This window comes from Mustela nigripes, chromosome 4 (assembly GCF_022355385.1).
Source record: "Mustela nigripes isolate SB6536 chromosome 4, MUSNIG.SB6536, whole genome shotgun sequence".
NCBI classification, from domain to species: domain Eukaryota; kingdom Metazoa; phylum Chordata; class Mammalia; order Carnivora; family Mustelidae; genus Mustela; species Mustela nigripes.
Window position 1 is genome coordinate 54,293,702 of NC_081560.1, and position 18,067 is coordinate 54,311,768.

The window sequence follows — 18,067 nt, forward strand, 5'->3', positions numbered from 1 at the left end:
GAGAGAGAAAGAAAACAAGTGCATGCATATGCAAACAAGCACAAGTGGGAGGAGGGGCAGAGGGAGAGAATATCCTCAAGCAGATTCCCAGCTGAGCAGGGAGCCTATTAAAGGGCTTGATCCCACCACCCTGAGATCATGACCTGAGCTGACATCAAGACTCACTGCTTGACTGAGCCACCCAGGTGCCCCTGGACCAGAATTGTTTTACATGATTCTAATCCTCCCAAAGCAGCATGGCATGGTATATGTCACTTCATTGTTTGGGATGAGGAAATTGAGTCCCAAGGATGTTAGTCTGACATAACTACTGTGTGACTTTAGTGGGAAGAACTGGCATCTGATCTCAAGTGCCTCAGAAGCCAAAGTCCACAAGCTTTCCTTTTCCACACTGCTTTTCTCCCATTTGGCTTTGAGATGAGTTTCCACTTGAGCTATCATATTTATCATCTCAAGTTTCTTCCTCAATTACATACTTTATTTCCAAAACAAATATTTATGCACATAAATCTCTATCCTAACAGGAAGCAGGGAATTAAAAATCACATAATCGCCATGAAAAGCTTCTCGGTCTTCCTACGGGAAAGGGAAATTGTGGTTTGTAAGAAGCACACTCAGGGACCCCTTACCAGCAGTTTGTGGGCCACTGGGTCACAGAAGGATAGGGGAAGGCACTGGGAAGGCAGAGAAAATAAATATGCATTTAAAAATCCCTTCATAAGCAAGCACAAGTGATGGGAATAATTTGGATTCATTAAATAATCTGCAACTTTTTCTTTGTAAATGTCTTGTCCAACTACTGAAAAGTCCGAAGAGGCCATGCAACGTTCTAACCACTAGATGTCACTGTTGTATATGATATAGAATTTCCCATTAGGCGCCTTTAAGCTTTTAAGAGCGGTATGTTGACTGCCTCTGTTCCTCTTCCCTGAAGTTTACCCTTCAATAGAGCTATTAGAGATATAAGAGATCCAACACAGCTCCTGACAAGGGACTTGTTTTTCTTAGAAAAGCGGCGACAAACCTAGGCAAATAGAGAGTATTACAAGACTGGCATTCATTTGTGACTAAGTTGCAAATACACAGGGTGGAAGAAGCAAGGGCTCTAAAATCTCAGAGAAATAAATGTAAACAGGAGTGGCCGTGGGGGGTTCATAGACTTGGGACTTGGGTGATGTTCTAACATATGAGTAAGAGATGGCCTAGGTAAGGAAGTCATTCCGAGGAGGAGGAAAGACATGAGCACAAGCATGGAGGTGGAAATAAATACAGAGCTGGGGTGAAGTGGAAGACTCATTGGGGAAGAGTGGGAGTTGGCTGCGGAGGAGACAGATTGTATAGGACCAGAAATAACAAAGAGGAACACTGTAACTTACCCTCCCTCCCGAATTTGCCTCGAAAAGCTTCTGAGCAGAAGAGAGATGTGAGGAACTGTAGGAACATCAACTGTTCGGGTATTGGGGTCAGGGAGAATCACAACAGCTCAGTCCCTTGTAAACCATTATTTGAGCCTCCTTCACTGTGTAATTACTTCTGTCACTGTCACTTTTGTCACTGTGTAATTACCCTTTGTCATTTGCTAAGGTTCCCCTCCCGACAAATCTTGGTCAGGGCATAGCAGATAGCACCCCCAAGCTCATCCCAACATAAAGCAGGTACCTGTTTGTCTTCATATAGAGCTGGGGCTTCTGCTTCTGGTCTGGTCTTCTCTCCAGACTGGCCTTCCTTCGGCTGCCCGAAAATCACCTGAATTTGCTCTCAGAGATGTTCGGCCAGTCAGCAACCCCTTTAAAAACATCAAAGGTCCGCTTTCGCTTCAGTGGGAGCACGTCTCCAAGCAAAGGCTCCTCTCTTCCAACTGTCCTAAAACAGTTGCTGACTGTTTCACAGATCGTCTGTGGTGGCAGACTGTTCCACAGATCTTCTCTTCTGCCAGGCCCCACATTATAAAGTTCTGAGAACATGACAGGCAAACCTTTCAGACTTTCGGTCTCTTTGATGAGGTGCTCTGAGGAGGGCGGAATGGCGGGCAGAGGCTGTGGGATGTGGCGTGGCGCTTCTCGGGGGTCAGGCCTCCTCTTCTGTCCGGCAGCTGGGTCTTCTTGGGGTCCAAGCTATTGGAATCCACGAGCTGGAGGCCACGGGCCTCTTGGTAACTCACGTGCCTCTCAGCCTCCTAGTGGTCCCATCCCGGCATCCTTTATCAAGCAGATACGCCAGAAAGGTGCTGCCATGGACCAAGACGATGAAGCAGCCACAGACGACGACAAGCAGGATCCTTGCCGTAAGGGCAGGAGTCCGGGTTCTTCCCCCAGAGGTTTGCGCCCTCTACATCCGGGTCCTCCCACCGGGCATCGTCGTTTCCGGCGGCGCCTGCTTTCCCGCCACAGCGGACGCGGAGGTGGCCTCTCGGGAGGAGCTGGCTTCCCGCGCTGTGGTGTAGAGGTTGGACGCGTCTGGGGGAGGCATTGACGGCAAGAACAGGTATTGCTAAACAAAGTGGTCGGCAGCGGTAGAGGCCGAGTGCTAAGCCATGGCAGCAAACATGCACGGGTACCTCAAAAACGGCACTACCCTCGCTTGGTTTCCTCTAGTTGAGAATTATGTCATCTGGGATGGAATGAGCTTAAAAATATCGAGGCTTAAAACTTGTTAATGGCCTCTCCTTGTTCTCAGGACGAAGGGGCTTCCAATCTCGCCTGAGCCCACACCTCCAAGCATCTTGTGTGCTGGGCCTTCTGTCCTTCTTCCACTTCCTTGAGTTCACCCTCCTGCATCCTGAGAGGGCCCTGCTCATTTGTTCTGTCAGGAGCTCTCCCTGCATCCGTTTGCCCCTCTCACCCCTGACTGCAAGTGAGCTCATGCACACTCATTCTTCAGCGGCAGCTCAACCGTCACTTCTGCGGGGAGGCCTTCCTGGGCCAGCTTTATAATATGCTTTCACAGGTGTTTTTCCTTCATAGGATTTTCCCCTTCTCAATTACATACCTTTTTCAGTGACTATTTGATTAACCTTTGCCCTTCCTCCCAAAATGTAAATTCCATGGTTGTAGGGTCCCTGTCTGCATTTGTTCACCATTATTTGATTCTCACCTGTGGGAGGCAGTAGAAATCGTTGCTTCTCCACTCTGCGTCTCTGATGATCCCGTCGAAGGGGGGAGGTGAGGTGGTTAAGAAGCTGAAAATGCAGAGTTAAATTTTTCTAGATAAGATAGGGCCCTATTCCAGCTTACATTTCATTGTGGAGCTACCTGCACTCTGGCCCCATAGGACCTGGAACCAATAACGTCTTAAAATCTGACTGTTAATTAAATGGCACGGGGCTATGATTGTTGTATCCAGTAAGTGAGATGAAGCTAAAAGCATCCAAGCCATTCTGAGAATATTTTCACAAACAAGAAGACCTTTCCTGAAATGTTTCTGGAAAACCGTTAGGGATTCTTTGTAAGGCTTACAGGTTATGACCTACAGAAGTAGAGGCTTCTGTAGCAACCTAGAAAATAAATAACTTTCAGTTGCAAGAATGAAATTCAAACCTTTGGACATAATTTTTAGCTAAGTCTTTTGCACACATTTTGTGAATATATTTTTTGCCACGTGGCCAAGGTAACACAACAAGCATTATGTACACTGAGGATGGGATTTCCCTGTGCCCAATCTATTGTGTGGGTAAGCCATGCTGATGCCTTGTGAATAACTTACATTATTTTCTTGACTTTATGCTGGTAACCACCTCCTGGTAAGCAACCAGTAAATTGATGACCTCATACAGCTAATGGTGTGATTAGATCAGGAACGAGCATTGTTACAGGAGATGACTATCTGCATTTTATATTGTTCTTTTATGTTTAGAGTTGTGTTGGATTGTATATTTTAAGAAAGATTACAGCCATATTTCTGTATGCTTTTTCCATATGCTTTTTGGAATATGGAATCTTTTGGAATCTTTTCCAAAATGATTCCATATGCTTTTTCAAAACCTTGCTATACCCACCTTAAGGGCTGAGGTCTTTGCTTCTGTCTTTGAAATTGCATGGCATTTTGTGGCTGTCTTGACAAAGAGAATGTGGTAGAAATGACACTGCATGATTTATGAGGCTCAGTCAAAAACTGTGATATGGCTTCCACCTTCTTTACTGTGTCTCAGTATGCTTACCCTTGCAACCCGGTGACCATGTTGTGAGAAAGCTCAAGCCACAGGGAAAAGCCAGGGGTATAGGTTTATTAGCTCATGGACCCAGCTAAGGTCTCAGCCTATTGCCATTTTCAATTCATGTAAGAGTGAGTTTTTCAGTTGATACTAGCCCATTCTTTGAGCTGTTCCAGATGATGCCAGGCAGAGCAGAGAGATGAGGTGTTTCCACAAAGCCCCATCCAAAATACAAGTTCATAGCAAAATAACTACTGTTAAAGACACTAAGTTTTCAGGTGTTTTGTTACACAGTAGTTGATAACTGGAGAAATAATCCTAAACAGGGAGCAAATCATTCTATTTCAGCTTGCCTCTGAGGTTTTGTAGAAGCTGTTTCTTGTGATTAAAATACCCTTTCCTTTCCTTCCTCTCCCATTCCTTGTACTTGTCTAACCTTGAGTTAATTTTTTAGTAAGTCTTCCATAATCTTTGGTCAAATACCTCTTCTATATGTGTAAACCTTAGTAACAGTCCTGGTCACATGGGCTATAAGGATCCATTGAGATGTCTGATGTTTCTAAAGATGGTACATTCATTTTTGTATTATTCATCCTTGTATCATTAGTTTTTGTACATCCAGGATCTAACATAGTGCCTGGCTGCACCATCTACCACCTGTGTGAACTTGGCTAAGTTGATAAATCTATCTAAGACTCCCTTTTATTATCTATGAAAGGAGATAAAAGCTCCAACTCATAGAGTTTTGTGGGGATTAGAAGATTAAGTCATCTAAGGTGCTGGCACTGAGTAAATGCTTCATACGTGTAGCTATGATGCTTATTAGACTAACCTCAAAATAGGATAAAACACTCAGCATTCTAGAAAGCATGTCTAGCAAGTAATATTCTGAGATACATTAGTGAGAGTTTTTGATCCCACTTTTCTGCTGTTTCACTGAGGAGCTCTCTATTTTTTCCTCACAATATAGTTTTCTTGTATACTGCTCACGGAGAGAGGGCAGGTATACAGCTTAGAAAGGGAATGTTAGTTGGACTGATAAATGGATTTTGAAACTCATAGCAGAAGCAAAAGTCTTGAAAACTAAGTTCTTGAAACAAGCTACTTTAAAGTTCAAAAGTGTGGCTTTGGATATCAGAATCCAAATTCCTGAAGGTAATAAGGCATGAGGATTATGCCAAAATTGACAAAATGTATGATGATGTAAGAATTGATCAGATTCAAATCCTGCTTTGTATCCCCTCAGTCCCACCTCCCAAGCAGAAGGGAATTGGTGCATCCTATACCAGGCTTTCAGGTTATAGCCAAGGTAGACTGGAATCCTATTAGAAGGCCTTTAATTATCATGGGACTGGTTAGTAGACCAGCTTCGGCAAGATGAATAGCCTGAGCTAATAGTGCTGAAGACCTCTTCACAGAGTCCTTTGTACCCTATGGGTGAAAGAAAGGATCCAATGGGCATACCTAGTGTTAAAAGAGATCAAGTGGACTTGAAGGAACCTGTGGCAAGACAAGAAAGATATGGAGTGTATATATATTTGTGTGTGTGTGTGTGTTTGTGTGTGTGAGTGTGTGAGAGAGAGAGAGAGAGAGTGATCTGTGGTGGGAACAATGACTGGAGGTCATTTTCATCAGGGCCTATGAGCCCATGACAATTAGCACCTATTGAAGAGATTTGTAGCTCAGCAGATAACAGACACTGTAATAGTTACATTTTTTCCCCTGGTACAATATATAAACTCCCAGGGGTGGGTGAGTAATTTGAGAACATTTAGGCAGAGACTCCTTTTTCCTTCAATTATTCCACCTTTAGAATTCAAGTGAGTCGACAGCATGGTGATGTCCAGACTATTTCAGCAGCACCCCTCTGCAAACTCAGTGGGTTTAGGGCAGTCTATTGACCATTTCCTGTTGATGGCCCTTCCAACAGCATGAATCTCATCAGTGTGGTTTGCCAGTACCCTCAGCCAGCTCCCCCCACCAAGAAGTCAATGCAGGCTTTTGTGGAGGCCAGCAAAAATATCCCTCTCCTGGAGATGTGCTGCCTCTTCAAGATTTGCAGGTGTCAGCAACATTGACCTTCTTATCACTACAGTCTGGAAAAGCACATGCTGTTCTCAACAGTCTTGGCAACAGGCTTTATGAGAAAATTTTGTGGAAGTTGTCTTTTCCAGTTATAGCTAAACCACCAGGGTCAAATTCTGTTTTGCACACAAGATCCACTGATGAATACTGTTTGCAAAACCTGCAATATCCAGGCATAAAGTGCTCTGAACTCTGAATTGTGAGCTATTCTGTAGAGAAGCACAATAAGGGAAATATAGAGGAGCAGTTTTAAGAGGGAATATTTATCAGATTGTCTAAATTCTTGTCCTAACTCCAACAGTTACTAGCTCTAAAAGCTCAGAAAGGTATCTTACTTCTCTGTTCTTCAGTTAACCTCTTTTGTAAAATAGACAGGAAAAAAACCCACTTATCTTGTGTGCTCTGGGGATTAAAAAATAAATGCACAATAAAAGCACGGTGCTGGGCATTTTGTGAGTTCTCAAACTCACAAAATGCTTATTATTTCCAGGATTGATGGTGACAGAAATGTTGGTTGCCTATCCTACAGCCATTTCCCACTGCCCCACCTTCCTTATAAATCAAGTATTGTTTTCTGTATCTATCTGGAAGCCATATACTGCTGAATCTTGACTGAAAACTTGCTTACTAACAAGTGATTCTCCTTTGTTTCTGGGCACGCAAGGGACTGGCACTTCTGCACCTGCTTGATGAAAGTCCCAAGAGAACACAATCAGTGCAGAAACCTCTGTCAGAATATGATAGACATGTAGCATGAATGAAAAATAAACTTTCCAGCTTCAAACCATTGAAATGAATGTAATTAGTTGTCATTGGTTACCACAGCTTTACTTAACCCACCTCAGCTGGTATAGAAGAGCAAACTTCATAAAACCTACTTTACTCTTTAATAACTATTTTGTACGGCATCCTTTGTTTTATTTTTCAGAAATTATTTTCACTACAATGAACTATTTTTTGTACAGATTCCCAAATTATTAATTTATAGTTGTTTTATTCATATCATAGTGCACTGATTTTTAGCTTTTGTCATTGGGAGTTTTCTTTTTGTGGCTACTATTTTTAACAAACTCAATATGCCTGGTCAAAATTTTCAGATCTAAATTCTAATAAGAGGTAAATATTCTATAACTTTTTTATTAGTAATAAAGGTTTATTAGAGAGGGAGCAGTACATGGAAGGGACTATAGGACTAAATTGATAGGTTCCAAACTTGCCTCTGTCACTGCCTTCTGTGTTGCTTAGGATAAGTTACTTAACTTTCTTATGCTTCACTGCTTTCCTCTATGCAAAAGGATGATATTAGCATATAACTCATAGTTTATTTTATAATGTACTATAATTCTGTGATTAATTCTCTGATGAGGGTTAATAAATAACTTTTTTATTAGAAGTATTAGAATGGTGCTAAACTTGTAAAAGGTATATGAATATTTTTAAGTGAATAAAATGTACACGCTTAACTGCTGTCAATTTTATGTGACTTTTTTGTTTGTACAAAATATAATTCTTGCTTGCTATGTTTTTGTGGCTGTAAATTCTATCAACAAGATAAAAGTTTTTGTCAGTTATTTTTTTAAAGGTTTTATTTATTTATTTATTTGACAGAGATCACAAGCAGAGAGGCAGGCAGAGAGAGGGGGGGAGGCAGGCTCCCTGCTGAGCAGAGAACCTGATGCGGGGCTAGATCCCAGGACCCTGGGATCATGACCTGAGCTGAAGGCAGAGGCTTAACCCACTGAGCCACCCAGACGCCCTTCTCAGTTTTTAGTCTATAAAAATTTCACTGAGAATAGAATATTTATGTTATTTTTACTAGTACTGTTTATTGTAAATAATTTAAGAAGTTACATTAAATTTTAGTTAACCTGTAAGAAAGCTGAGTAATTCTCTACAAATAGTTTAGGATTATTCTGTGTCCAGGATTGGTCTATTCTATTGTATTACAAGTATAATTTTCCATGTACTTTGGATCACTTTGTAGTCTGGGTCCTTTGAAGAAAATGCATCAGCAGGGTAAAAATTTCAGGTCACATAGCATGGGACTTAAAGGCAGGCTAGACAGAGTAGAATCACCATTTCTTCCCTTTTTCCACAGATGGATGAATCTTCTACACATTCATAAATCATTATTCAGTTGTCCAACAGATGATGATTGAATGCCTACTACATGCCAGTAACTGTCTAGGCGCTGGAGATACAGAGGCAAACAAAAAAAAATCAAAGCTTTTGTTTCCTGGAGCTTGCATTTAAAATGGTGGTAGTGGGAAATAGATGAAAGAAATAAATACATATTTAGGCAACAATAAGCACTCTGGAGAAAAATAAAGGCTAGGGAAGATGGCAATATCTGTGTATGAAATAGGAAAGGCAAAAGAACAAGCTAAAGGTGTGTATGGTAGCAGAGTTCTCTAGTGGAGGAATAGCTCAAAGACCCTGAGGTGGGAGACTGCTTGGTTTGTCCTAGGTAGATCAGTGTTATGTGGGGCATAGTAAGGCATTGTGGGAACTTAGACTTTTACTGTATGAGATGCGAAGATAATGGATGTTTTCAAGCAGGGGAATGACACTGTCTGAGCTCATGAATCATAGAGCTAGATTACCTCAGTGAAGTCTTGACTCCCTGACCTGGGTCATTTTGGGCAAATTATTTTTTTCTCTGTGTCTCTGGTTTCTTACCTGTAAAATGGGATGACCATGGTACCTGCAATGTAAGATTAAAGATCAAAATAATTAATATTTGTAACAAGCTTTGAATAGTTCCTGGTATATACAAAATACTGTGGAAATGTTTGCTATGTGAATTAAGATATTTAAAAGAGTATCACTTTGACTATGGTATGGATTATTTATCATGTATATGACTATTACCTGGAAAGTACTCTGTGACTAACATTCAACTCCAGTGTTGTTAAAATATGAACTGTATTCTGATTCATGAAGTATCAAGGAAATAATTAAGAAGATAAGAAGCACCATAGAAAAAATGATGAACTTGCAAGCAGAAGACCTAAAGTTCTAATGTTACTTTTTCATTGAGATTATGAGTCTGACTTATTTAAAGCCACATAGTTGGGCTGTGTTTGGATTCTGTGATTTTCCTTTTTATAATTTAGTTTAGATAATGTAAGGTGTGTGTGTGTGTGTGTGTGTGTTTCCCCAAGGAATGATTTGAAATGGAGCAAAGGGCAGTCTGTGGCAGTGGCATGGGGATGAAGGGTCTCATAGTAACATTCAGATGAATATCATGAAATTCGGGAAGATGTCTGGGCTGGTAGTCTGCATTCCCAAGGAGGGCCTCTAGGATACTCTACACACATACCACAGAGTTACATATTCTGATTCAGAACCAAAATGCTGCATTAGCAGAAAAGATTTCTAAATATATGAACTTGAGTTAAAAACTCCTACTTCTTCATGGCTTACACTGGCATATAAGGGATTCAGAGGGAATGAGGGTATGAGAGAATCCTCATGAATCCTATGTCTGTGTGTGTGCACATGCATGTGTGTGCATGTGCATGTATAACTTATATAACTATTCTTTTAAGCCAGAAGGAATTTAATACTTTTACTTGGAAAGATTCATGTCTTTTTTTCTGGTAACTGGTGGTGTACAGCTTAAGGACAATATCAAATCCATTATAGAGCAAATGAGTCCATCTTTTCTTTCTTTCTTTCTTTTTTTTTTTTTTTTTAAAGATTTTATGATTTTATTTATTTATTTGACAGAGATCACAAGTAGGCAAAGAGGCAGGCAGAGAGAGATAGGAGGAAGCAGGCTCCCCACTGAGCAGAGAGCCTGATGTGGGACTTGATCCCAGGACCCTGAGATCATGACCTGAACTGAAGGCAGAGGCTTAACCCACTGAGCCATCCAGGCACCCCGAGTCCATCTTTTCTTTACACATGACATTATAAGAGAAAAAGTTTCTAGACATCTCCATATGTAGCCATTTGAACTTATAATATTGTTTTTCTCATTGAGATAGTTATTATATAAGCTTTCATCTGTGTGAAACATAGTTATTTGTTTACTTGCAAATCCCAAAAAAACATTTTCAACAACTTCATAAAGGTGTATGTATTTATCATATTTAAAGAGTCATATATAGTAAGTGCTGAGAAATATATATAGTAAGTACCAACACACTTGCAATTTGTGCAACATCTAAATTAGTGGCAGAAGATTTTATACATCTATATATATAGATAAACATATACATGTGTATACACATCTGTCGATTATTTATATTTGATTCCAAGCATTTAACTTGGAACTTCTCCAAAATGTATCTACCTTAGAAAGCTTGATTCTTAGGATTTAGGAGTCATTTAACTTGTTGAGAATCTGAGAAAAGCTAAGGGCTCTATTTCTAAAAATTAACATACCCACCAAATTTTTCATACATTTTTAGTGATCTTCTGAAATGCAGCTATATATCCACATGATACCTTTCTAGCAGCGATTGTTAGCTGACAATATTAGCTGTCACACATTTGTGTGTTAGCTGACTCACATTTGTGTCTGTTCTGCTACAAGTTTAAGTACAAAGAATCTCTTTTATCAGTAATGCTAAGAAATGTTTACCTTTTAGAAAGGTCATTGTCAGGAATAAAAAGATGAGCTTCAGAATAAGTCACGGAAAATGTGTGATCCCTTTTCAGAGATGAAGGCTTAGCAGCTTGGGACTGACCTTGACGATAGCGTGTAACTGTGCAAAGTCCTGTGATTTGGGTCCCAAAGGGAGGGGAATTTCAGGTTTAGAGAGGCTTCTACAGAGTAAGATAATATATAGGAAACTCTGTTATATTCTTTAAAACACTGATACATTTAAGGTGTGTAGAATATTGATTTAAAAAGTGGTTTAATCTAAAAAGAAAGTATTTAAGAATGTGAGATTGTTAAGTGTTTTCTTTTAACATTATTTTAAGAAGCATATCTGACATCAGATTGTAAGCCCAGTTAACTGGTTAACTGGTTGAGCCCTATTATATATTCTTATTGGCTCATTCCTCTTACCCAGATACCAATGTCCACAAAAGAGAGCTCTTTAATGTCTTTTGTTCTTGACATATCTGTGTTGTTTCTATAATTTTTTTTTTTAAGTGAGGGGGAAAGAGCAGTGGGGAAAGGGGCAGATAGAGAGGGAGAATCTTAAGCAGGCTCCATACCCATCATGGAAACTAATGCAGCGCTTGATCTCACATCTCTGAGATCATGACCTGAGCCGAAATCAAGAGGTGGACACCTAACTGACTGAGCCACCCAGAGCTGTGGTTCTATCATTTTTATGTATAGTTATCATCCTGTTCCTCCTTATTTTATAAATGAGAATTTTGGATGTTTGTGAAAACAAAAGATGGATTTTATTGATGCCTTAGTTTTTATCAACTGCTGAATCAATTTGATCCACTCAAAATGGTCACTTTATGATGAGTGGTACAGAAGACCCAAAGTGTGGTGTTTAATAGCTAAAACAATCTTTTGAATCACTGATTTATTTTCTTATTTCCATTTAAATTTCTACAAGATAGAGTTTCTGAAATGTGCCACATCTTTCAAAGTAGAAAACAAGCCAATAGAAGATGTTTCTCAGTAAAGCCAGCCACTAATATGAGAAAAATTGATTTGAACATATTACTTTAAATTTGTTTTGAAGAGTGACCTCATAGTTAGCAAGGCTAACTTCTAATGGAAATGGTTGAGGAAATCAATGCTGTTTAAAGAGTAGTCTAACTTTTAGAGGAATTTAAGTAATTTCCTGTTTGGGGAATACACAAAATACACAGGAAGGCTGTATTTTTTGTTGATGTTGGTTGAAAAATCTATTTGATTATAAGGATCTTTTTAGTTGTTTGGATAATCCATTTTGAGGTCTAGCATTAAGAAAGCATTAGGAAAATACTGAGGAAAGAGAAACTTGCTACTAACCCTGCAGCATTTGCCATCCCTCTATTTTTCTCTCTTTTAAAGTTAATTTATTAATCTTTAGATAATCATCTGTTGATAGTGAACACCCACCCACAAAGAACAGTAGCAGGATTTGTGAAATATATTTTTTATATATCAATGTGTTCATAGCATGAGGTCATGAATAGGCTTGTATTTAAATTGGACTAAACCAGATACTGTGAGCTTTCAGGGATAAGTACCTTTACTTAAGATATGTCACAGGATTTCTTATTGAGAAACCCATATCATATCAACATTCTCCAGTCTGAGATTTCCATCACTGCCATTCTAAGGAAGTTACTGCTTCTTATTAACAGATATGAAAGTCTGTGATGTCCTGCATACACACACACATACATACATAATACCCCACTAAAGACAAATTTAAAGGAGTCTCTTGGGGTGACTTAGTCAGTTGAGTGTCTGACTTTTGATTTGGGTTCAGGTCCTGATCTCAGGGTCATGAGAGCCAGCCCTGCATGGGGTTCTGTATTCAGCAGGGAGTCTGCTTGAGATTCTCTCTCTCTCTCCCTCTTTCTCTGCCCCTCCTCCCATAGTCTCTCTCTCCCTAAAATTTAAAAAAAAAAAAAAAAAAAAAAAAGACAAATTTAAAGAACTGAGAGAAATAAGGTTATTGGCATGTTATTAAGATACCTGCAAGGAAAAATCACGTGTTCTCAAAGACTTAAAGTTATTCCAAGCATATGTCAGGGTTCTAAAGTTGGTCTTAAATATAGCATTTTTTGTTACTTGGAAAGGTAAAAAATTAATCCATTAGTTCCTGTTATCTCAACAGCAAAAGTGCTTTGTCAGCTTAACTATACAACATCTAATCAGACAAGGGCACTGACAAAAAAGAACATGGAATGTGTGTGTTTATTTTTAATTGTTTATTTTGAAAAATATTTATTTATTTGAGAGAGTGAGGAAGAGGAGGAAGAGGGTCCCAGGGAGAGGGAGAGAATCCTCAAGCACACTCTCCTCTGATTGTGGAGCCAGACATGGGGCTCGATCCGAGGACCCTGAGATCATGGCCTGAGCTAAAGTCAAGAGTCAAAAGCTGGGGCGCCTGGGTGGCTCAGTGGGTTAAGCCGCTGCCTTCGGCTCAGGTCATGATCTCAGGGTCCTGGGATCGAGTCCTGCATCGGGCTCTCTGCTCGGCGGGGAGCCTGCTTCCCTCTCTCTCTCTCTCTCTGCCTGCCTCTCCATCTACTTGTGATTTCTCTCTGTCAAAGAAATAAATAAAATCTTTAAAAAAAAAAAAAAAGAGTCAAAAGCTTAACCAACTGAGCCACCTAGGTACCATAGAATACATGCATTTATTTATCTATTTTCTGTTGGAGGTTAGGGGAAGCTTGGAGAGAAGAGTATCTGTGACAATCTGCATTTTGTAGCTCTGAGAGAGGATAAGGACTGGGATGAGGACCCTGGAATAGAAATTCCAAGAGAAGAATGGGTGGTGCCCATCAGCATCGTGATCTTTAATACTGTGCTGAGTCAGCCTGTAGAGAAGGTAGACAACAACAAAGGGTAAGTGGGACTTGACTGTGGTATCACAAGTTGTAGAACTATTTGGGGCCAGAGCAGCATCACTGCTGTTTTCTCTTCGCCAAGCAGATGGAAAAGACATTGTGAAAGAACAATTTAAATAAAAACAAAAATGGAGAGATGGTGACAGACTGAGAGAAAGAGGGCTTTTCATAGAAGATACTGAGAGAGGATATTTGAAGAAAGATCTTTATTATAGTCAAAGGGGGCAGTGACAATGTGTTAAGCACTTCTATAAGTGTTTGTCTCATGAAATCCTTAAAAAATAAACCTTATGAGATAGATTTATTTTCATCTCCAAGTTATAGGGGAAAACTCTGAGGCTTAAAGATAGTAACTTTCACAGGATAATGTTTTTAAAGTCATTTAAAGTCAGACTGATACATACGACTGGCAAGTAGTAGAGCTAGGATTGAAACCCAAGGAAGGGCAAGGTAATTTCAATCAAATATTTTAAAGGGGGCCATGGTGTGAAATGGTAATTTTTTCTTAATCATTTGTAGCCCTAGAGGATAGAAGTAGGAATGAATGAAAAGTTAGAAAAAAAAGTAAATTTCAGTACATCATAAGAAAGGGATTTCTTAAGTTTGAATTAATTCTAGGGAAAAGGACTTCTTTGTGAAATGGTGAGCTTCCTGATATTAGACATATTAAAGTGGAGATTAAATGGCCACATGTTAGAGAAGTTATAGAGGAATTTGGAGTAGGAATCCGAGACCAACAAAACCTTAAGTCCCTGTGACTGAAAATGAACACCTGTGAGTTTTTTTTCTTTTTTAAAGATTTTATTTATTTGTCAGAGAGAGAGGGAGCAAGAGCGAGCACGGGCAGACAGAGTGGCAGGCAGAGACAGAGGGAGAAGCAGGCTCCCTGCCGAGCAAGAAGCCGGATGTGGGACCTGATCCCAGGACGCCAGGATCATACCCTGAGCCGAAGGCAGCCGCCCAACCAACCGAGCCACCCAGGCGTCCCACCTGTGAGTTTTTTAACATCAGCATTCTTATGTATTTTTGGGTCTAGAAAGTAAGAATTCAGTCTCAGGTAACTGATCTTCCTAGGAGTGAAAATAAAAAGGGAAATGTAATCTCATTTCAATAAAATAGAAATTGAGCTTATTTAAGGGTGGGGAGAATAAATATTTGCTCTCATCTCAGGGCAATTGAATGCAAATATCTAGATTTAATTGTTAGGTTCAGTCATGATGCAGGGAGTTTAAAATGATATTAAATTATAAATATTGCCAGTCTTACTTGCATTTGTATCTTTCTGTCATTAATCATCACCATCTTTAATTGGCATCTAGAACCCAGTGTTTGACATGTGTCTGATTCTGTGGGCCTTAGAAACATAAATGGATAATTTTTAAAAATTATGTATTTGTCACATATTTATAAGTTATCCAAATTGAATCAAATAGGGCAATAATTTTTCATTAGCGCTGTTTAAGTATGGTCTTAACAGTAAAGTGATAAAATCCACAGTGGCTTACTTGTCGCAGCAGATGAAGACCAATGATGCTTCCTGTCTTATAATTATTTGTGAGCTGGATCTGCTTTGTTTTGTTTTGGGGGCTTTTAAAAATTAAAATTATTTATTTATTTGAGAGAGAAAGAAAATGAGAGAGCAAGCACGAGCAGTGGGTGGGGGGGGGGCAGGGGGAGAGAGAGAAGCAGATTCCTTGCTGAACAGGAGCCTGATGTGGGGCTCCATCCCAGGACTCCAAAATCATGACTTGGGCTGAAGGCAGACGCTTAACCAGCTGAGCCACCCAAGTGCCCTTGCTCCATTTTGAATAAGGAAATACCACTTAGTTTCCTGAAAGACTTTTGTTATTATATACACTGAAGATGTTAGGGAAGTGAAGACCTATACAATAAGGGAAAGACTAACTTTATAAGACAAAGAAAAGGAATCATTTTTAGCCCTGCTTGGTTGAGCAAAATGAAACAGTGAACATAGCTCTTATGGGTTATATATCTAATAACAATGGACTGTTATTCAGCTCTTGGAGAAGTAAAGCAAATGGAATATGATGAAGACTGGAAATATAATTATTAATTCTAATTTTTTAGCAAGTAGCTAGAAAATAAAAAAAATTTCTTATTATAGGGTTCCTAAGGAATAAGGAAAGCTTTTAACCATAAAAATCTAATGTATCCATATTGAGAATGAGACCCAATGATTTAGTTCAATTAAGTGAATTAAAAAAAATTATTCTGTGTAAACCCTGGATTTGGTTTCATAGAAGACATAAAATTACCACCACATAATATCCGCTTTAAGAAGTTTACCATGTGGTACAGGACCAATCAAATGAGCCAGTGACTCTAATAAAAGGCAGAATATTGTACTTTTTATAACTGAGGTATAAACAAAACTCAGTGGGGTTCAAAGGAAAGAGTGCTCACTTTTTTATTTTAGGTGGGGAAGATATATGGCTTATTGGAAGAAATGACATTTGAAAAATGGATGAGATATTTACAAGTGGAAAAAGGAGAAAGGATGTACCAGGCAGACAAATGATTAAAGTCAAGGTAATAGGCAAGTGTGAGTCAGTTTTGAGAAAGTGTGCCAGCTAGAGTGGAGTATAGGTATGTGAAGAGTTTAAGAAATAAGAGATAATATTGGAGGGGCTGACTGAAGCCAGCATGGTGAATTTCATGAATTAGGTAGATGAATGCACATTTTTCTTTTTATAGGTGATGAGGGGGTCATTAAAATGTGTGGAGTTGAAGGATGACAGGGTCACAGGCAGGGCTTCTCAGTGTTGTGTGAAGAGAATGCACTACAAATCTCAGAAGTTGTCATTCACATGGTAACTCTACATTTCTATATGTATTATTGTTGTATTTCTGTGTTTATTATGGTATTTATTACTTTTATCATGTTTACTTATATTACGTTATGACAGGTTCCCTGACAGATGGATGTCAAGTTCTTGAAGTTAGAGAGCCTTTTCTGATTTGTATAAAAGCACCATATGGGCTCATGATAGCCTGTGACAGCTGTGCCATAGATAGGCACATCTTTAAGCAGAAGAGAGGACCACTTGCTTCAGAGAAAGACTGGAGGTTTTGACAATAGTAGGCAAACACTAAGGAGCTTAGCTTGGAAAAGATGGGCTGATTTAGAATCTGGTAGGGAGGAGGCAATGAAAGGACCCACACATGACTTCAAAGATGGGTGACATAGTGATGGCAAACAAGAAATAGAAAAGAAGGGAGATTTATCAGAGTAGGGGGAAGGGAGGTAGATGGAGGGCAGAGCTGAGAGGTTCCATTTTGAATACATCTGGAGCCAGATGTGTTAGCTGAATATCCAGGTCAAGTGTCAACCATTACACTGAAATGTTGGTGTGGAAGGTAGGGGAGAAGTTGGGCTAGAGTCATCCACATAAATGTGATTGCTGAGGTAACAGGAGAGCCTGGAGACAGGCAGGCAGAACATAACTGGTGTCAGAAGGAATCGTCCTTCTTATCACATTTTGCTAAGTCCAAAAGAATTAAGAATAAATCCTGCAAAAGGAGCTTGCTTTCTTGGTAATGTAGTTGTTGGGTAGTGTTTCCTTTCCAGGTTCTGTCAGCCATCAAATGCAGTCTGAACACCAGCTTTTATATATAAACATGTCATTTTTTTTTTCATTATGAGATTAGATAAGAGTTCAGCAGAAGAGGCATTCTGACCAAAGGCAGAATCATTAATGTCTTGGTAATGTTTTAATGGAGAATTAGAAGCACAGAAATCAATTATAAAATACAGTTAACTCAAGAAATAAGCAATGGCAAAAAAAATCCTAAAAGCATTTTTATTTTACCCTTTTATGGACCTTGTATTTGCATCCATATTTTCATCTCATTCTGATATTTTCTTCTTAATCTGATGCTAATAGTAATTCACATTTCATTAAGTCATAAAATTAATCATAAAAGATAGTTCAGAAGTACCTTGGGTGGTGGAGAAGCAGTTAGGAGATGAAACTGTCTATATAGAGAATCAAAGCTTATTCCAGTGTCTGCCCTAAGCATTTCTTATGTTTTTAGGCTGTCTGGCAGAAATATTTCCTGGTATTAGTGCTCTCATACTTACTTTGTTAGGAAGATCCTAGCAGCCAACAGGTGTTGATGTTTCAAATGTTAGATGAAAGTTGACATTTAAACACAACTTATCTCCAACTTACCCTCTGTCCTATTTTATGTTATTTTAATGTACACAAGGGGGTCCCAGTCTAATCAGGGAGTCATAGAATATTGTTCTTCTGTGTTTTCAGGAAAGTTTTTTTTTTTTTTTTAAAGATTTTATTTGTTTATTTGTCAGAGAGAGTGGGAACA